General features: G+C 39.0%; 1 protein-coding gene and 1 non-coding gene across 3 annotated transcripts in view; one reads left to right on the top strand and one right to left on the bottom strand.

The window, feature by feature from the left end:
* USP32 (ubiquitin specific peptidase 32) overlaps positions 1 to 22301 on the bottom strand; it is a 198125-nt gene that overhangs the window by 96915 nt on the left and 78909 nt on the right. The gene's annotated exons all lie outside the window — the stretch shown is intronic.
* On the top strand, positions 5830 to 5936 carry LOC138415523 (U6 spliceosomal RNA). The gene has a single exon (XR_011247281.1). It is a non-coding gene; the product is annotated as a U6 spliceosomal RNA (small nuclear RNA).

Genomic DNA, 22301 nt, shown 5'->3' with positions numbered 1-22301 from the left:
TTTATACAATGCTGTACATTAAATATATTCAACTTTTAAGTAAAAAAAAGACATTTTTATACTCTTAAAATTGAATATTATAATAGTCAGATATAAAGAAGAAAAGCTATTCATAAGAAAGTGACAGTAACAGCAGTAACAAATTCATTCACTCAACAGTTCCGTGTTGAGAGCCTAGTGTGATACTGTCAAATAACAAACGTGTTTTGGTCTTCTGCCAGGTTCCAAAAAAAACAATGCAAGAGCTTCTAAAATCTTTGGAATTCCCAGAGTGATACAGATGAAAGGTGGAGAAGGAAATGGCAACCCACTCCAGTATTCTCGCCTAGAGAATCCCATGGACAGAGGAACCTGGCATGGGGTCACCAGAGCTGGACTCGACTTAGTACTAAACCACAACCACCACCACCACAGATGAAAGGAGCATCTTTTGTTATTGATAATAAGCCTCTTTAAACCACACCTGAATTTATGCTAATAAGGTGACCCTTGGTGGGTCCTTACAAAGCTTTAGAATGGGAGCTGGTAGTCAGAGGAACTAATGATGTGATTAGAGGGTTAGAACTTTCACCCCCACTTTCCAGAGTCAGGGAAGGAGGAAAGGGCTGAAAATGGAGCTAACCACCACAGCCGCCTGTGTACTGGAACTTCCAGAAGAAGCCGTAAACTCTGGGTATGTTGGTGAACACATCACGGTGCAGGAAGGGTGGAACACCAGGACATGGAAGGATGGTGCACAATCTCCTTCCGCACTGTCCCTGCCCCCAGTATCCACCATCGCGTGCATCTCTTCCCATCTGGCTGTTTGTGAGCTGTATCCTTTATGGTGAACTGGTAACAGTGAATGAAATGCCTTCCTGACTTCTGCGGGCCCTTTCTAGCACGTTACTGAATCCCAGGAGGGATACATGGGAACCCCTGACTTACAGCTGATTGGTGAGAAGTAGAAGAAGTTGGGGACCTGAAACTGGCATCTTCTGAAGTGGGGGGCAGACCTGGACGTCTGCACTAACTCTGGGTAGTTAGTATCAGAAATGAATTGATTTATAGGACACCCAGCTGGTGTCCAGAGAGTTAGAGAACTGATTGATGTGGGGAAAAAACTCCACACATTTGGTGTTAGAAGTGCTGTGTGGTTTAAAAAAGAAAAAAACCTGACCTAGTATCTGCCAAGAAGAATTTGTCATTAAAATACATGATTAAAGATAATTCAAGGAATAAAACTTAAAGAGTCAACACATGAAAATACATATTCATTAAATGATATTTATAAATATATTTAACAGCACTATGGCAGCTGATGCTAGAAACTGTGTGTCTCCAGGGCCACTGCTAGCAGACTCGGCAGAAACTGCCACAGGGAGAGGTTTCCAAGTCAGAACACACGAAACATAAAAGGAATGTAACACGCATACTTTGTAGGTAACTATTTCAAGTTGGCCCCTGCATAACCAGGGGCAAAAGCGACAGTCCCTCGTTCATGTCCAACTCTTTTGTGACCCTCATGAACTGCAGCCCATCAGACTCCTCTGTCAGTGAGATTTCCCAGGCAAGAATATCGGAGTGGGTTTTCATTTCCTTCTCTAGGGGTGGGGATCGAACCCGGGTCTCCAGCATTGCAGGCAAGTTCTTTACTGTCTGAGTCACCACGGAAGCCCAAGAGGAAGGTATCCTCTATCCCTAAGGAAGGGTCAGGAAAACATCATAGCCACAGACCTTTAAAGGTCCCCTACCATTCGGCAAGAGGCAGAATCAGTGAGAAAGTCTCGTCCTCCAAGTTGCAGAGACATAAGGACCACCTAAAACTGAGACAGCAATCGGACAACAGAGAATCCCCCACCCTGGTACCCCTCACCCACCTCCACCTCTGCGTTAGCAAACACCGAGCAATCAGTAACAGCAGTCTCCCGCTGAGGAGAGGGAAGAGTGCGGAGAGATCTCTGAGGTACAGTACCAAAGAGAAAACAAGATCAATCGGTAGAGCAGACATTACAAATCTCCCCTGGCAAATGGGCCTCTAATCTAAAAGAGGAAACCTTAGTGTGGAATTTGAAGCCTGTGGTGTGCACTGCGGGTAGTTGTAACAACACACTAAAAAACCAGCTCAGCTGAAGTATAGACTGACGCAACTGCTTGTGTGGAAGACTCAGCCAGGCATAAATACTGTTTAGCTCAGTCTCTACTGTCCTATATAAAGCATCTATCTTCCCACCACAAATTACATGTCACACAAGGAAGCAGAGAAAACCCAAAACCTCACAGACTGACAAAGGAAAAACACAGAAATAGAGTTTTATAAAGCTCCAGAATGCCTCAACAGCAAACTCAACAGGCTCAAGTTAGAGACTATCCAAACGAAACAGAGGGGAAAATATGTGGGGATGGGAGGGGACAAAGCAGAAAATCCAAAGGCTGTGAGAAAATACCAAATGATTTAACATGCATGCAACTGAAATCCGAGAAGTAAAAGAGAATGGAACAGAATAGCTGAAAAGATAAAGGTTGAAAATTTTCCAAAACTAATAAAGACACAAAACCACAGATATAAGCTGTTCAGAGAACAGGTAGGACAATCACACTTTTAACTCCCCCAAACCAGCTAGACAAATCGTACCCAAACTATTCAAGGCAAAAGGTAAAAAGAAAACCTTTAAGGCAGCCAGAGGAAAAACAATGCATTACATTGAGAAAAACATTTCTCATCAAAAACTACATAAACCAGACAACAGTGCAATGACAATTCTAAAGCAATTAAAGAAAAGAAAAGAAAAAAACAAAACAAAACTGAGAATTCTATTCCCAACGAAAGTACCTTTCAAAAGGAAAAAGTAGACTTTTTCAGGAAAATAAAAACAGAGAACCAAATGTATACTACATAAAAGGGTAAAAGAAAGTACTTCAGGCTGAAGGAAATAAGATATCAAACAAAATAACTGTATCAACACAAAGAAAAAAGAGTAGGAAATAGAATAAATGAAAGTAAATATGAAATTTCCTTATTTTTCACTGGTCTAAAAGATAATTGGCTGGCTAATGGAATAAAGAAAGTGAAAGTTGCTCAGTTGTGTCTGACTCTTTGCCACCCCACAGACTATAAAGTCTATGGAATTTTCCAGGCCAGAATACTGGAGTGGGTAGCTGTTCCCTTCTCCAGGGCATCTTTCCAACCCAGGGATCGAACCCAGGTCTCCCTCATTGCAGGTGGATTCTTTACCATCTGGGCCACCAGGGAAGCACAAGAACACTCAAGTGGGTAGCCTATCCCTTCTCCAGCGGATCTTCCCAACCCAGGAATCGAGTCCGGGTCTCCTACATCGCAGGCGGATTCTTTATCAGCTGAGCTACTAGGGAAGGAACAACAGTCAAATTCTAATGTGTTTACTGCATATGTAAAACACATGACAATAGAACATGGGACAGAGCAACTGGAAGTTTAATACTGTATTCTAAAATGTTATACCATGTTGTAGCTCAGTCTTCACGTTGCCAGTGAGAGATTAAACACAGCACATAGTGTTTAACCCAACATCAACTCCATTAATAAATCATTATAAAAACAATAGCTAATACATTTAAATGGTTATTATATGGCATATAACTATTATTGTGTTAGTTGCTCAGTCATGTCTGACTCTCTGCGACCCCATGAACTGTAGCCCGCGAGGTTCCCCTGTCCATGGGATTCTCCAGGCAATAATACTGGAGTGGGTTGCCAGTCCTTTCTCCAAGGGATCTTCCTGACCCAGGGATCGAATCCAGTCTCTCCCACTGTAGGCAGATTCTTTACCACCTGAGCCACCAGGGAAGTCTGGTATTAATCCAAGTGCTTTGCTTCACCAGTATTAAACCTCAAGATGATTCCATGGGGGAGATATTACTGGTGTCCCTATTTTATGGCTGAGAAAAACTAGAGCCCAAGGAGACTGAAATAACCTTTCCCAAGTCATACATCAATGAAGCAGCAGGATCAAGATTGAAACTGAGGTTCCTAACACTGAACTCTTAACCCCTTCACTGTTCCACAGTACAATCATACACATTCTTTAGCATATAAAATGAAAAACATCACCAGCAGGATGTATACCATTTTGGTCAAATATACTGAAGATTAAGAAAAAGAAATTTCAAAGTATTCACAAACCCAATCTACAGACACTATGTTTTTGGCATCCCTTTCTTTCCACTTTAACTTGATAATGTGGTCACTTCACTGGCTTTTATACAAAGAGAACAAAGTTGTAAAAGTAAACTTAACCAAGAAAGTCTGAGTAAGATATGATTTTTCAATTTTCCAAGTATCTGTAAATTGTAGATTTTGTTTTGAATACATCTGGTTGGAATGCTGGAATGAATATAGTGGTCTCTCATGCCCAAAATATAAGAACAGCAATAACTTTCTAAAACCACAAAGTTCAAAAGTTCATTTAACAGATGATGAAAGCAGGCCCAAGAAAATTACCACATCCCCTGAATTCTAAGATGAATGTATTTTCCACCTTTTATTAATGTTCCAGAAATCATTATGCACCTAACATTAAATGTGTAATATCTTTCTTTCACTCTGCAGAAGTCATTTTTATATCAACAGTCACCTTATAACTGACAATACTTTAACAGTAATGAAATATTAAGTGCCATGCTCATTACACTGTTCTTAGGATCCATTGAGAGGCTGTACAGGATAAGCAAGGATATTTTGATGCTACTTTTTAAAAGGCATGTAAGTGTTAACTTATTACTATAATCTGTTATAAGAATTTTATTTTAAAATTCCTCTAATAATTTTCTGTAGCTATTAAAAATGAAGAAGAATAAATAACATATTTTCTTAAACATTTGGTAGCCAATAACATCTGGATTGAGACTTTGGCATACTGTTACACTAATGTGTAAAATTGATGCTTATGGTAATGATCTCACTAGCCTCTTTTCAGACAATGATATCATCCAGTAAATAATACGATTAGTTGAGAAGACTGGGGAATTAGTCTGCATTTTAAAAGAAAAAGACTTATACTTTAATATACAAAGAACTTAACCCTCTCCATACAGTTAGAAGGTTAAAAAGGCAGATGTTCGTAGGTGTCCAGTGTAAAGGAAAGACTGTGTCACGTTTCAGCTGCTGTTCTACAATCCTCATCCTTCTCCTTTCAGCATCTTTTGGACATAAAGCACAAGGATAAGCCACTGTTCCTAGGGGAAAGCAGTAATGATGCATATTGTATCATAGCATTGCCTTTGGGGTCAGGGAGTCCTGAGCTGAAGCCAGGCGTTACTAATTTACCAGCTACATGATCTTGGGCAAATCACTTAACTACCTGAGCCTTAGTTCCAGTCCTACGAGGCTATGTGTCTCATGTCTTCTCATTCTAGAACCCAGGTGGAAGAGCAGCCCCTGTATGAGAAAGGCTACTCTTTGGGCATAAGGCAGACTGCAGCCTGACTCCATTCTGTTTATCAGGAAGAATTAATTCAGCATTGATGAGCTCATGGCTTTGCCCTTGGATACAACTTTTCCTGAGTAAACACTATTACATTTTTTAAACGATTTTGATTCACAGTCAAAAGAACCAAATTAATATCTTCAAATTTTCATTCATTTTATATAATTTTCAAGAGAGTCAAACTTTTCCATTTAAATTTTTAATCGATACTTGATTGTCAGCTGGTTTTTGTTCATATCAAAAGTTTCTAAACTAACAAATCTAGTCTTCTTACATCAAATTTAGCTGATTTAAATTTGTTAATGAAAAATTGATTTTTCTAGAAATGTCTAAACAACAACAAACTCTTAACTGTGTGCTTGAATAAAAACAAAAACAACCTGTAGTGCTCACTTCAGCAGCACATATACTAAAACTGGAATGATACAGAGGACATTAGAATGGCCCCTTTGCAAGCATGACATGCAAATTCATGACGGGTTTCATACTATGGATCACTTATACGTGGAATTTAAAATATGACACATGAAATTCCCTGACAGCCCAGTGATTAGGACTCCATGCTTTCAATGCTGAGGACCCAGGTTCAGTCCTTGGTTGAGGAACTAAGATCCCACAAGCTACACAGTGTGGCCAAAGAACAGATTTAAAAAAATAAAAGATACGACATAAATGGACTTATTTATGAAACAAACAGACTCACAGAAATAGGAAACAGACTCACGGTTGTCACTGGTGGGAAGGGAGAAGGGATGGATTGGCAGTTTTGAATTAGCAGATACAAACTATTATACACAGAACGGATAAACAACAAAGTCTTACTGTAAAGCACAGGGCACTATATTCAATGTCCTGTAAAAGAATATAAAATAGTGTGTGTATATAGAATCACTGTGCTATATACCAAAAACTAACACAAAATTGTAAATCAACTTTATTTCCATTACAAAAAATTTTTTTAAATAAGTAAATAAAATTTAAAAACTTGTTATAATTTATTCTTAATTTGGTATGAAAATATTGTCTCTCTCCACAAGATTTTTTAAAATATAACGCATAATATCATTATCAAACTAAAAAAATCCCTCTCTTCCCAAATTCCTATGTTGAAACCCAGTAATGGGACTTTCAGGAGGTGATGAGGTGATGAGGGCGAAGCCCTATAAATGGGCAAGGGGGTCTTTTTTTGAAAGTTTATTTATTTTTGGCTGCCCTGGGTCTTCGTTGATGAGCAGGCTTTCTCTCGTCTCAGCGAACAGAGGCTGCTCTCCAGTTGCAGTGCGCGGGCTTCTCGCTGTGGTGGCCTCTCCAGTCGCAGAGCGTGGGCTCTGGTATGCACGGGCTTCGGTAGTTTGCAGCGTGTGGGCTCAGTAGCTGCGGTACTCAGGGGGATCAGTACTCTCATAAATGAGAGACCTAGGCAAGCTCCTTTGCCTCTTCAGCCACAGGAGGATACAGCAAAAAGATGGCCATCTATGACCAGGAAGTGGGCCCTCACCAGATACGGAATCTGCAGGCACCTTAATCCTGAAATTCTCAGCCTCCAGAACTATGGGAAATAAAATTCCGTTTATAAGATACCCAGAACATGGTATCGTTATAGCAGCCTAAAAATGGACTGAGACAAATACAAAAATTCCTTAGTATCATCAAATATCTAGTTAGTATTCAAATTTCTCCAACTATCTCATTTTTTTTAACTTAAGATCTAAAATATATAATTGATTGCTAGTCTCTTAATTCTCTGGATCTGTAGGTTTCTCTCTCTCTCCCTCTTTTTCAACACAATTTATTCGCTGACGAAACAAAGATATTTGTCCTGGGGAGTTTCCCAAGGTCTACATTCTGATGACTATATTGTCTGTCCTCTGTATTTCCTGTAAATAGGTAGGTAGGCCCAGAAAACTGATCACGTTAAAATTGTATTTTTTGGCAAGAACCATCTCCCAGTTGGTGCTATTGTATTTTCATCAGGAGGCACATAATACCTATCTCTCTTTTTGGTTACCCTGAGATGTACTTCTTTTCCTTCATTAACCAGTTTTTAAAATATGAGTTGGTTTCCCAGCATCTTTCAGAGGTATCTGTGCAGAAAAAAGAAAATGCAGACTACCTGAGACTGTTTTCCTTAAATCCGCTTTCAAGTTTGGCCCTTGACTGGTATCTGTGAACTTGGATTTGGGGGAGACTTCCTGAATCGAAACTGTTCCCTAAATGTTAAATGTGGTTAACTGCTTAAACTGTTTATGAAAACAATGTGGTTTATGCTCAACATCTGCTTTCTTTTGGAAGTTTGGAATTTTGGCCTGTGATAAGTAGAAGTTGTCCAAGTGACCAGCTCCAATAAAAGCCCTAAGCAACATGTGTCTCTCTAAAGAGCGTCCCTGGTGGTAACATTTCATACCTGTTGTCACAACTTACTGCTACAGAAACTAAGTATATCCCCTTCTGAAGAGGAATGGAAGAAGCTTACACCTGGTCTCCTCCAGACTTTGCCCCATATTCCTTTTCTCTTTGCTAATTTTGCTTTGTATCCTTTTGTGATCATGAATCAGAATAGTTGAGTATGACTATGCTCAGTCCTGGGAGCCCTTCCTCTGAATCATGAATCTGGGAGTGGTCTTAGAAACCTGTATCCAAAAGGGGTATATTTTTTTTTCTCTTGCACTTTTTATTTTGTTGGGGTATAGCTGATTAACAATGTTGTGACAATTTCAGATGAACAGCAAAGGAACTCAGCCACACATATACACGTCCTCCATTCTCCCTTAATCCCCTTTAAAGGGGTAATTTAAAAAATATATTTGCTATGTTTCAATCTCTTTACATTCATACTTAGTTTAGCCATGATCAATTTCCCTATCCCTTTGTAGAGGCAGACTGTTCTTCAAATTGGCTCCTGAATCCATTTTTTATGACTCTAAGTACTGTCTGACACTTTCCTTCCTTTCTAGTACAAGATATTCTAAGCTCACTTCATAAATTTCCTGACCCAAACCTTAGAATCAGACACTTCCCCAAGCAGCCTGGTTCTTTTAAGTGGGAAGTTCTATTTAGAGATCACAATCAGGATACTAAGCGTGCTTGCTGCTTGGGTATTATTGACTGTTTCTCAAACTTTTCAGTGGACAGATCTAGGAAAGCAAAACCCAGAAGAATGTATACTAATACTCCCACATATATACAATCTTTTCCATTTCATCTCAAGCTAAGTTAATCATTGCATTTGATACAGATTAAATGTTTCAATATTAACAATGTTTCAATGTTCCTTTCTAGAGGACATTACTGACTAAGGTAACAGAGAAGTAGGATAACAAGAAGATAATTCTAAATGATAACTTCCAATGGGAATCTAGGGATTTCCCTGGTGGTCCAGTGGCTAAGCGGAGAAGGCAATGGCACCCCACTCCAGTACTCTTGCCTGGAAAATCCCATGGACAGGGGAGCCTGGTAGGCTGTAGTCCATGGGGTCGCGAAAAGTCGACGACTGAGCGACTTCGCTTTCACTTTTCACTTTCGTGCATTGGAGAAGGAAATGGCAACCCACTCCAGTGTTCTTGCCTGGAGAATCCCAGGGACGGGGGAGCCTGGTGGGCTGCCGTCTGTGGGGTCGCACAGAGTTGGACACAACTGAAGTGACTTAGCAGCAGCAGCAGCCAGTGGCTAAGACTCGGTGCTCCCAACGCAGGCGGCCCGAGTTCGATCCCTGATTGGGGAACTAGATCCCATATGCCACAACTAAAGGTTCACATGCCACAAATAAAGACCCCGCAGGCTGCAACTAAAAGAACACAAATGCTGCAATGAAGATGGAAGAGCCTGTGTGCCACGCCTAAAATCTGGCATAGCCAAATGAACAAAAATTTTTTTTTATGTTCTGAGTACATAAAGCATGAGAATACTGGACTTAGATATTTGTAAAAGAGACTTCTGATGCTCTCACAAACGTAGTTCCCCTTTCCTTGGGGACATAAGGCATGGAAACATTTCCCCCATGCTTCTTGCAGATGAATAGGGCTGTATAACAACTTCTGGCTAAAAGGTTATACAGAGAAATGACAGTCACAACTTTTGGGCCAAGTACCTAATTACATGAGTAACTGAGCATGCCCTCCATTACTCCAGTACTGATTTACAGAGCTCTTTCTGACATGTTAAGTGCCAAAGATTTGACATTGCCAAGCAAAGCCACTAATTCAAAAAGATACATGTATCCTAATGTTCATAGCATTATTTACAATAGCCAAGATATGAAAGCAACCTAAGCATTCATTAACAGATGAATGGATAAAGATGTGGGGTGTGTCTATATACCTACATATACACAATGGAATGCTACTCAACCATAAAAAGAATGAAATTTTGCAATCTGCTACAACATGGATGGACATGAATGAGTGACTAACCATGAACGCATGCCAGGAAGATCTCACATGCCACAGGGCAACTAAACCCAGCGCCACAACAATTGAGACTGTGCTCTGGAGTCCAGGAGCCACTGCTAATGAGCCCATATGTCAAAATTACTGAGGCCTGCATGCCCGTGTTCTGCAACAAGAGAAGCCATGGCAAAGAGAAAACCAAGCACCGCAACAAAGAGTAGCATCTGCTCTCAGGCAACCAGAGAAAAGCCTGCACAGCAACGAAGACACAAAGCAGCTATAAATAAATAAATAAATATTTTAAAAAAACACATTCAAAAAATGAAATGCTTCAGTCTGCTTTATTTCTTTATGCTTCTGCTAGATCTTAAAGATTGCAATAAATCTTTTAGTGCTTCATACATTACAGACAACAAATATTTTTTGAATTACTGAGTGCACTTAAGAAAATAGACATTTCACCCCACTATCCAGGTCTGCTGGCAGCTAGAGTCCCATTGTGCCAACCTACTTTCCATTAAAATGCTACAACTATAAGAAATTAGGAGTAGATTCATGGGACGTACTAAAATACATAAGATCCTAGACAATTTTGAAGTTCCTAAAGTCCATTCCCTTCTTCTGAATGTGAACTCATTTCAGTGTTGAAACCAGACATAGCTGTAGTCTAAGATTTCTGTCTTCTTGCATGCTCAGTTGTGTCGGACTCCTTTGAACCCTATGGACTGTAGCCCATCAGGCTCTTCTATCTATAGGATTTTCCAGGCAAGAATGCTGGAGTCGGCTGCCATTACCTTCAGGGGATCTTCCCAAACCAAGGCTCAAACCCACATCTCCTGCATCTCCTACACTGCAGGTGGATTCTTTACCTCCTGAGCCATCAGGGAAGCCTTGTATTACTTACAATCCATTATTTCAGCAAACTTAAGTGATTCTCTGGATGCTTAGGATCAAAAGATCTAATGACATGTATCCATCTGTTTATATTGTCTTAAAGGAAAGCTGAAATTACACAAAGTATAGTCATTTGGGAGTTTTAAAAGACTGGCAATTTTTCACTTTGTATGTTTTGCTTATTATCTGTCTCTCCTGAGAAAAATGTAAGTTATACAAGGGGCAGGGATTCTATGTGACTATTTACTGCTATTCAGCACTCACTATTCCTCTTTATATAAATGATATTAGAAAAACACATTTTCAAAGATAATTATAATAGACAAATCATTTGTTTTCTCCTTAAGTAGGTCCTTTTAGATAAAATTTATACAGATACCACTTGTTTTTACTTCAAATGATTTTGAATCTTATACAGAAATCTTAGCAAAATCAAATTTAGACTTGAATTAATCTTAGGCTTCAGATTATCCTGCAATGATGAGATGAATGTAATTTGGAAAATAAACAGTGTATAGCACTGGCAAAAGGTCAACTTGACATATTCTTTGTTTTACCATAATATAAGAAGCAACTATTTTCAAGTGAATGAAACAATCTTCTAATAATAACTGAACACATCAATTCTTATATTTTTTCTACACCTATTTTGAAAAAGGATTCAATTCAAATCTCTATAAAAGTGAATTTTTATGAGAATTCCCTTAAGGTCCAGTGGTTAGGATTCCAAGATTCCACTGGAGGGGGCCCGGGTTTGATCTGTGGTGGGGAACTAAGATCCAGCAAGCAGCACTGTGTGACCAAAAAAAATTGCTTCACTTTTTAAAAAATAAATGTGGAGGAATTCCCTGGTGGTCCAGTGGCTAAGAATTGGCCTGTTTATGCAGAGTGCAGAGGACATGTATTAAAGCCCTGGTCCAGGAAGATCCCACATGCTGCAAGGCAACTAAGCCCGTGCACCAGAACTACTGAGTCTGCGTGCCTAGAGCCTGTGCTCTTCAACGAGAGACGCCACCGTATGTGAAGCCCTCATACCCCAGGGAAGAGCAGCCCCCACTCACTGCAACTAGACGAAGACCGCATGCACAGCGACGACTCAGTGCAGCCAAAAATAAAAGCAGAAGAAAAAATGCTGAAAATTAAAATATATATATATATATCAGTCAGTTCGGTTACTCAGTTGTGTCCAATTCTTTGTGACCCCATGGACTGCAGCATCCCAGGCTTCCCTGTCCATCACCAACTCCCGGAGCTTGCTCAAACTCATGTCCATTGAGTCGGTGATGCCATCCAACCATCTCATCATCTGTCGTCCCCTCCAGAGGACATACAATGAAGACTGAGTGCAGCCAAAAAGAAAAAGAAAAATAGAAGAAAAAAAGCTGAAAAGTAAAATTTTTAAAAATACACCTTTCCCTTTAAGAGATCACATAAGAAGTAGACCAATTTCTTCATATGCCTAGCTATAAAGCTAGCCTAGAAGTTACGAAAAGTTAATTACAGTCCATGTTATGACAAAGATCATGTTCCAGAAAATTAAAATGGTATAGTGATTAAATTAACTAATAATAATAATTAAGATGAACATGCTGATGTTAATTAGGGAAGTTTTTGACAAGGTCTCATATCAATAACAACACATTTTAGATAATAAATTGTGGACTGAATAATTAGAGTTGGTTGTGTTAGTCACTCAGTCATGTCCGACTCTTTGTGACCCCACAGACTGTAGCCCGCCAGGCTTCTCTGTCCATGGAATTCTCCAGGCAAGAATACTGGAGTGGATTGCCATTCCCTTCACCAGAGGAACTTCCCAACCCAGGGACTGAACCCTGGTCTCCTGCCTCACAGGCAGATTCTTTACCATTTGAGCTACAGGGAAGTCCCTATAGGGTCAATGCAAATCTCACTGAAACTCAAATACAAAAGAGTGTTGATTAAAAATTCTACATATTTTTTTGGAAAAAATAGGTCTAAAGAAGTGCCAATCTGCCAACTATTAAACACTTTTTGTTGGAGATGACTCTTGAGAGTCCCTTGAACTACAAGGTGATCAAACCAGTTAATCTTAAAGGAAATCAAGCCTGAATATTCACTAGAAGGATTGATGATGAAGCTGAAGCTCCAATATTGTGGCCACCTGATGTGATGAGCCAACTCACTGGAAAAGACCCTGATGCTGGAAAAGGCTGAAGGCAAAAGGAGAAGCGGGCAGCAGAGGATGAGGTGGTTAGATAGCAATACTGACTCAATGGACATGAATTTGAGCAAACTCTGGGAGATGGTGAAGGACAGGGGAGCCTGGTGAGCTGTAGTCCTTGGGGTCACAAAGAGTCAGACATGACTTACCGACTGAACGACAACAAATCAGTGATTTGGATTATGACATAGAAGGCATGTATATTAATTTTGTAAAAGACAAAGCTGGGAGGAATGACTAATAAAACAGGCAATAGAAAATAGAATTAACTTCATCTTAGGCAGGAAACAAGACTAAATGCAGCACGATTAAATGTTATGTAATCAGAATTTTTTTAAAAGTCAGAATTATACGTGAGGATACAAGAATAAGATCAAGCTTGGAAATTTTAGCCAACAAAGCTATGACCTTTTTGCTTAAGCTAATACAATTTTATGCTGCTGCTGTTACTGCTAAGTCGCTTTAGTCATGTCCGACTCTGTGCGACCCCATAGGCGGCAGCCCACCAGGCTCCTCTGTCCCTGGGATTCTCCAGGCAAGAATACTGGTGTGGGTTGCCATTTCCTTCTCCAATGCATGAAAGCAAAAAGTGAAAGGGAAGTTGCTCAGTTGTGCCCGACTCTTAGCGACCCCATGGACTGCAGCCTACCAGGCTTCTCCGTCCATGGGATCCTCCAGGCAAGAATACTGGAGTGGGGTGCCATTGAGAATTAAATATTCTCCTACTGTTCACTAATCTAATTCCATCTAGAGAACAGCATGGGATTAACCAGCATGCATATCAACTATGGTTAAGGAACAGTAGGGGAAAAGGACTTGTTCAGGTTCCCATTTTGCAATTCAAATAGTTGAATTCCATCTCTGAGTAGTAGTAGATTTCCAATGGGGGTTCTAGTGGTGACAGCACTAGACGCATCATGATAACATGCCAAAATCCCCAGTGACTTCTACCTCCGTCCCTATCTCTAGAACCAGAAAATGAGGCTGGGACTAGGTCAGGTGAATATACAGATCTGTTTCAATGCCCCCAAATTTAAAGGGGGTAAATGAAAATCAAAAACTTCACTCAATTCATGGTATTTTACATTTCAAGGTGACGTGTCACATCAGTTTATAACATCTAATACTTAGCAAGACACAAAAACTAACAACATAAGAGAAATGCTAAACAGAGAAGGATGTTTGAGATAAAACTGACCGCTACTAAAAGTTATCGCACTTCCCTGGTGGTCTAGTGGTTGACATCTGCCTGCCAACGCAGGGGACATGTGGTCAATCCCTGGTCTGGGAAGATCACACACGCCACAGGGCAACCAAGCCTGTGCACCACAACTACTGAGCCTGGGTGCCTACAGCCCAGGCTCCACAACAGGAGAAGTCACCAAAATGAGAAGCCGGAGCAAGGCATCTAGAGAGTGGCCCCTGCTCACTGCAACTAGAGAAAGCTAATGCATTGTAACGAAGACCCAGCACAGCCAAAAACTAATTAAAAAATTAATAAGTGATCAGTTACAATGGAATAGTATTCAGCCATTAAAAGAAATGACATTCTAACACATACTACAGTGTGGATGAGTGCTGAAAACAGTACACAAAGGAAATAAGCCACACACAAAAAGCCATGTGTATCATTTCACATATAAGCAGCCCTTAAAATAACTGAAGCAATTCGTTATTATGTTATGTAATTATTAAGAAACAAGGAAATAATTCCCCACTCACTAACTACACCTTATGGAAAGAACTGCTTAGAATTCAGAATGCATTTTCCTTTACAACCAATGATCAGATTTCCCTAGTTAACCCCATGAATTCTACATAAATTATAATGTGGTTAAAATACTGAGTAAGTAAGCAAGTAAAGTCACTCAGTCGTGTCCGACTCTTTGTGAACCCGTGGACTGCAGCCCACCAGGCTCCTCAGTCCATGGGATTCTCCAGGCAAGAATACTGGAGTGGGTTGCCATTTCCTTCTCTAGGGGATCTTCCCGACCCAGGGATCGAACCCGGGTCTCCCGCATTGGAGGCAGACAAAGAACACTTTAAAAGTATATGACTGTGAATGCATTCATTTCATCTGTATTATGAACTAAATAAACTTAGGGGTTAAGTATAAGAATGCAGTCATTATTTACAAAAATCGTACACTATGTGGTGAAAAGGAAATAAAAAGACAATATGAATGTCTCAGTCCATTTCTCCTCTTTATCCTGGCCCTATGCAGTCCCCACTGCTCAGACTTTTTCTTTAGTTTTTATTTATTTTTGGCTGCACTGGTTCTTTGCTGCTGTCGTGGGCTTTCTCTAGTTGCTGGGAGGGAGGGCTACTCTGTAGTTGTACACGGGCTTCTCATTGCAGCGGCTTCTCTTGTGGCAGAGCACCAGCTCCAGGCTGTGCAGGCTTCGGTGGTTGCAGCCCATGGGCTCAGCAGCTGTGGTGCACAGGCTTAGTTGCCCCACAGCATGAGGGGTCTTCCTGGACCAGGGATTGAACCCGTGTCCTTTGCATTGCAAGGTGAATTTTTAACCACTGGACCACCAAGGAAGTCCCACTGCTGAGATTATTAATCAGACAAAGGAAAGCTAAAGAAAAAGTGAGCAGTTGGAGTAGCCACAGAGGAAATAATCAAGTCCCTCCATGCCAAAAATGTCCTTGATAACACATCTATCTAAAATCACATTTCCAGAACCTAGACCACCATTCCTCTGAAGATTGATCAATCAAGCAAGATACTAACATGTTTGGTTATCCTTTTTCCATGTCTTATTCTCATCCAGGAATCAGTTCAAGTCAAGAAGTAATGTGCATGAAACTATAATCTATTCAATTGGTGAAAAGTAATAGCAGTTTCGGACCCTGAATTTGAAATCGTTATAACTAGGCTCAAACATGTCTTCATTAATCAAAATAGGAACCATTACAGTCAACACATTTCTGTCAAGGAGAAATAAGTTTGTTTATTCTTGTAGCATAAAAATCCTTGTTTTGGAATTTGATAAACTCTTGGAAAGCATTTTCTGCGTACTGTTAGTTGTGGAAGCATTTTTCCTGCAAAAAGTTGTTGAGACGCTTGAAGAAATAGCAATCGGTTGGTGAGATGTCAGGTAAATATGGAGGATGAGGCAAAACTTCATAGCCCAATTCATTCAGCTTTGGAAGCACTGGATGTGTAACATGCAGTCAGGCATTGCAGACGTTGCAGTTTTTGGTGCATCTCATTGATTTGCTGAGCATACTTCACAGATGTACTGGTTTCGCTGGGATTCAGAAAGCTGTAATGGATCAGACAGCCAGCAGACCATCAAACAGTGACCATGAGCCTTTTTTGGGGAGCAAGTTTGACTTTGGGAAGTGCTCTGGAGCTTCTTCTCAGTCCAAGCGCTGAGTCAGTCATCACTGGTAGCTGCATAAAATCCACTTTTTATCGCACATCACAATCCGATCATGAAATGGTTCCTTGTTGCATAGAATAAGAGAAGATGACACTTCAAAACAATTTTTTTGATTTGTGGTCTGCTCATGAGGCACCCACTTATCAAGCTTTTTCACCTTTCCAATTCGCTTCAAATGCAAAATCATCTTAGAATGATCAACGCTGAGTTCTTGAGCAACTTCTCGTGTAAGTTGTAAGATCATCAGCTTATTAAAGTTATGCTCTCAGTTGGTTGTTGTCAATTTCTGATGGCCGGCCACTATACTTCTCATCTTCAAGGCTCTCATCTTCTTTGCAAAACTTCTTGAACCACCGCTGCACTGTACATTCATTAGCAGCTCCTGGGCCAAACACTTTGTTGATGTAAGGTGTCTCTGCTGCTTTACAACCCATTTTGAACTTGGAGAACAAAATCGCTCGAATTTGCTTGTTGTCTAACATCATTTCCCTAGTCTCAAATAAATGTAAAATAAACAGCAAGTAATAATTCATTAGCAAAAAACATAAAGCAAGAAATTTTCATGAAACCACATCTATTTAAGAATGTATTTCAATATCAAATGGCAAAGTTAATGCAAAACCACAATTACTTTTGCACCAACCTAATATAAGTGTAACTGAATCACTTTACTGTATACTAGAAACTAATACAGCGATGTAAAGCAACTACACATTAATCAAATAAATTTTAAAAAAGGAAGTAATTGAGCATACAGCACTCTTTCTGCACATATGGACACTGGTTACTGGTAAAAATAAACCTGGAGGGAAGTCAACAGCCAAACTAAGAGAACCAGCAAGGTGCTGTCATATGCAACTGCTCCCTTGTAGCTACATTTAAGAATATGTGGGCTCTAAAATGCCATTTTTAAGAACTGAGATGTCTTTGTGCCAAGATATTCTTACATTCCTATTTCCCTCAGTAGCCAAAAATATGCAGTCAACAAATAAATAACATTCTGGGATATCTTATCATCGGGCAAATTTGAGAAACACCACACAAACCCAAACACACATTCATTCCAGGCAACAAAGACAAAAATAAATAACTACATCAAACTACAAAGTTTATGCACAGCAAAGGAGATCAACAACAAAATGAAAAGGCAACGAAGCAATGGGAAAAATATTTGCAAGTCACATGTACGATAAGGGATTAATATCCAAAATATATAAAGAACTCAATAGCCAAAAGAAACAAAACAAAAAAGAAACCGGGTTTGGATAAGGACAGAGGAACTGAATATAAACATTTTTACAAAGACATACAATTGACCAACAGGTACATTAGGTACATCACTAGTCATTACGAAAATACAAATCAAATCACAAGAAAATATCACCTCACACCTGTTAGAATAGCTATCATTAAAAAGATGAGACACTGTTGTATGGTGTACATGAAAGTCATCAAGAGAGCAAATTAAAAGAGGTCTTACCATGAGTAAAAAATTTTCTTCTTTTTTATATCTATATAGAATGACAGATGTTTAAATTTACTGTGGCAACATTTCAAGCAATATGTAAGTCAAATCATTATGCTGTACACCTTAAACTTCAATGCTGTATGTCAATTTGTATCTTGATGAAATTGGGGAAAAAAATAAAGTGGTGAGGCTGTGGAGAAAATGGAGCCCCAGGGCACTATTGGCAGGAATGTAAATTGGTGCAGTCATTATGGAAAACAGTATGGTGGTTCCTCAAAAAATTAAAAAGAGGATTACCATACAATCCAGCAATCCCATTTCTGGGAATACATCCAAGGAAACAAAAACAGGATGTCAAAGACATATATGTACTCCCACTTTCAATGCAGCAAATGTTTTTCACAACAGCCAAGATACGGAAACAACTTAAGTATCCATCAATGGATAAATGAATAAAGATGTGGTATCCCCTTGAGAAAATGGCAACCCCCTCCAGTATGATTATCTGAAAAATCCCATGGACAGAAGAGCCTGGCAGACTACAGTCCATGGGGTCGCAGAGTCAGATGGAACTGAGCACACATACATTTACAATGGAGTATCATTCAGCCACAAGAAAGAAGAAAATCCTGCCATTTGCAGCAACATGGATAAAGCTTGAGGGCACTATTCTGCAAGTAATAAAGCAGAAAGGGAAAGAAAAATTCTGGTGTCACTGACATGTGGAATCTTTCAAGGAAAAAAAAAAAAGGTCAAGCTCTTAGAAACCGAGTGGAAAAGTAGTTACCAAGGCTTGGGGGAAACAAGGTCAGGTAGGGAGAAAGGCACAAACTTCTCAGCTGTAAGATGAAGGAGGGAAACCTAATGTACAACATGAATATAGTTGATAATATTATTAATACATTTTATACTACTAATTCAAATTCGTTAAGAGAACTTAAGTGTTCTTACCAAAACAAACAAAAAATCCCAAGAGTTAGATTCTGTAAATTCCAGGATAACAAATAGTTTTGGAAATTTAAAGAAACTGCTGTGATGGCAATTTTTTTTAAATACAGTAAATATCCCAATTCATACTTTTAAGATATATCTTAACTCTTAAAAGGATACATCAAAACTTAGTAAAAGAGAACTGCCTGGCGGTTGGTCCAGTGGTTAGGACTCCACGCTTCCACTGTCAGGGGACTCGGTTCACTGCCAGGAGCTGGGTCAAGTAGCTAAGATTCCACAAGCTGCACACTAAGGCCAAGGAAAAAAACTCCTGGTAAGAAATATTCTTCCTTCTGGGAAGAGAAATGAGGTGCCTTAGGGGACTGGGTGGAAAGGAGATTTTTTTCACCGTCTGTTCTTTTACAAATTTTGAACCATGAGAATGTATCATTTGTTAAAAAGTACAGAAAGAGAACAAGAAAAAAAAGATATATTTTCTAATTGCCCTCACTGGCCATATCATGTGGACAGGGATATAAATCACGTGAAAAATGAAGCCATTGTCACCAGAGAAGACGGTTTTTCAATAGAATACAGTGTTGTGCATCTTATGAGGGTAAAAGAATTAACATGACAAATAAATGTACGTTCTTGCAACTGCAGGTAAGTTTTCAGTGAAACATAATTGTTACCAACTCTGGAACCAAAAAGATCTGGGGTCAAATCCTAGCTCTTCTAATTAGGAGGTGTATGGTCAAATAAATTATGTAACTTCAATTTTCTAGTCCAGATAATGGGACTAACTACCTCCATGGTGCTATTAATAATAACACCAGTCACATGGTATGGTGAAAATTAAATGAGATAATTTACATAAAATAATTATCCTAAGCCAGGTACATAGTAAATAACTCCATAAATTTTAGTTATTATCATCATCCATGGGAGGCACCACAGAATAGAAGCTAATAAGGATTTGGATACCTGGACCTGAATCCTGGTCTCCTCATTAGGTTTAATACTGGGGCAAGTAACCTAACTTCCTTAAGACTCGGTATCTTTTTCTTATTCATAAAATGGTAGTAACATCAGTACCTGCATCATGAAAAATGCAATATATACAAATGTGTAAGTTAAATGAAAAGATAAAAAAATTGTGAATTTAATAGGCAAACACAATTTTTACCAAGTATTCAAAGTTAATATCCCCATCAACAGCATTATGTGGTTGTTCAAAGTATAATACTAAAAGATATATTTACAAAGCAGTATTATAATATTAATAAACAACCACCAAAGTCTCTCACAGTCATATAGTGTCTCTAAGGAAAGGTTTGGTTTCAAATAAACAAATTACTTTTATTTGTACCTCCTGTAATGTTTGCAAACCACGTTATCATATATAACTCTGATATTGCCAGTTTGGGGTTCAACTGAAATTATCCATAGAAGGATAAAATGAACCACCTTGGTTATTGAAGCATGATGCTTTAAGTGATCTAGTAGAGAAAAGGCTAATGGTAAGCCCAGGTCATATCTCTTTGGGATTCAAGGACATGAAATAAATGCCTTATTATCCTTCAAATAAACAGGCTGGTGAGGGCTTAATGAGGTTCCCAGGGGGCTGAAAAAAATATTCCTGATCCTGGTAAGGGGAAAAAAGAGACAATGAAAATTAGTAACGGGGACTATTTTTCAGTCCAAAAACATTCAATACAGCGCTTTCAAAATACCAGTACAATTAAGCTGCCAGCCCTTTTTCAGGGCTCTCTTGGACAAACGAAAGGATCTCCAAACACACTTGAATGAGGGACTTCAACTCTTAGGAACTAAAGGGTATCATGAGACGTGCTCCAGACCAATCAGAACCAGAAACCAAAGGAACTTTGCTGGAAGATTGATAAATGGACTGCGGTGAATCATATTGCATGCGGTTCCATGCTGCGACTTCTACCAACAGAAAACCCACAGGTTATCAAGCTATTAAGCTCAATGACTTTACCAACTATCTAGAATCTTGATTGCGGTGGTAGATACATGCACCCACACAGTTATAAAACTATACAGAATTAAACACACACAAACACACACACACACACACACACACGGAAAGCGAAATGAGATCAGTGGATAATACCAGTGACAATACCTGGTTGTGGTTTTTTTGCATCTGGAAAATGTTATCTTCATGAAAAACTGGCAAAATATATTTTTGTTGTTGTTATTAAGTGCTCTTTTTTTGTTATTGGTGCTCTTTTCTTTGTTATTAAGTGCATATGAATCTGTATTTATCTTACTAAAAATTTCAGTTTAAAAGTTTAGGATGAACAGATCTTAATATTTGAATAAATGTACCACAGAAAGAATTTTTAGGGAAAAATTTCTATTAAATGTATTCTACATAATATTTTCTCTCTACTATTAGCTATAATAGCTAGTTTTTCTCCTAAAGAGCAAGTGACCACAGAAAAAATTCCACATAGATCCACACATTTACAACATGAATGTATTTGAAAACAAAAATAATATAACACTTTTCCAATTAAAAAGAAGCAGCAAACTGAGACTTCCCTCACTGTCCAGTGGTTCAAATTCTGTGCCCCCTACACAAGGGGCATGGGTTCGACCCCTGGTTAGGAACTAAGATCCCACATGCTGCACAGCACAGCCAAAAAGAAAGAAAGAAAGAGAGAAATTATTTATAAAGCCAAAAAAGTAATAAAATTATACCCCAAGTAACAAATATCTATGGGCCAGGCATCAAATGGAGAGACAGTAAAGAAGGAACAATTGATCTTTCTTGGCACCAACATTTCATTGAACTTTAATCAGAAACTGACCTATACTTCTTCTGTTCCATGTGCCTTTTGCTTCCTCAGTCTACATCTTCATCTCATTAAAAGTGTCTTGGAACTTATTCTCGTAGATTTTTTAAAAGTCCTTTGAAATGGAAAAAGATTTATTTGATCCAGTGCTGTATCATCCCTATTTGTTTTTATTATTTTATTACTTTGGTTTTGCATTTTTATTTTATTTTTTTCCTATTTATTTTTTTTAGAGAATTTTTTGGGGGGAGGTGCTGTGCCAGGTCTTCCATTGTGGCATGCAGGCTCTGGTTGTGGCATTAGAACTCTTGGTTGCGGAATGTGGGATCTAGTTCCCAGACCAGAGATCATACCCAGGTCCCCTACATGGAGAGCATGGAGTCTTAGTCACTGGATCAGCAGGCAATTCCTATCAATCTTATTTCTTAAATGTAAATTTACAGAAGGACAGCTCTTAGGACAGCTCTTCTGAGAACTACCTTCATAGTATCTCTCACTGAGACAAACAATGAGCAAACTACAGTATTATACTGTTATTAGCTTGATCTGTCCCTCCAGCTAAGAGCCAGGAATGCTCAGATCATGATCTTCTGAAACTTACACCAGTCCATGCCCTCACCTACAACCTTTGGTAGCTTATACTGACCTAAACACCATACCATGGAACTATTAGGTACAGGTAAATACTACATAACTCTATGAGAAATGGGAAAATCAAGACCCAACTCAACAATTTATATGAGGATGTGATACACATTGTGTA

This window comes from Ovis canadensis, chromosome 11 (genome assembly GCF_042477335.2).
Source record: "Ovis canadensis isolate MfBH-ARS-UI-01 breed Bighorn chromosome 11, ARS-UI_OviCan_v2, whole genome shotgun sequence".
NCBI lineage: Eukaryota > Metazoa > Chordata > Mammalia > Artiodactyla > Bovidae > Ovis > Ovis canadensis.
This window is presented reverse-complemented; position numbering and strand designations above follow the sequence as displayed.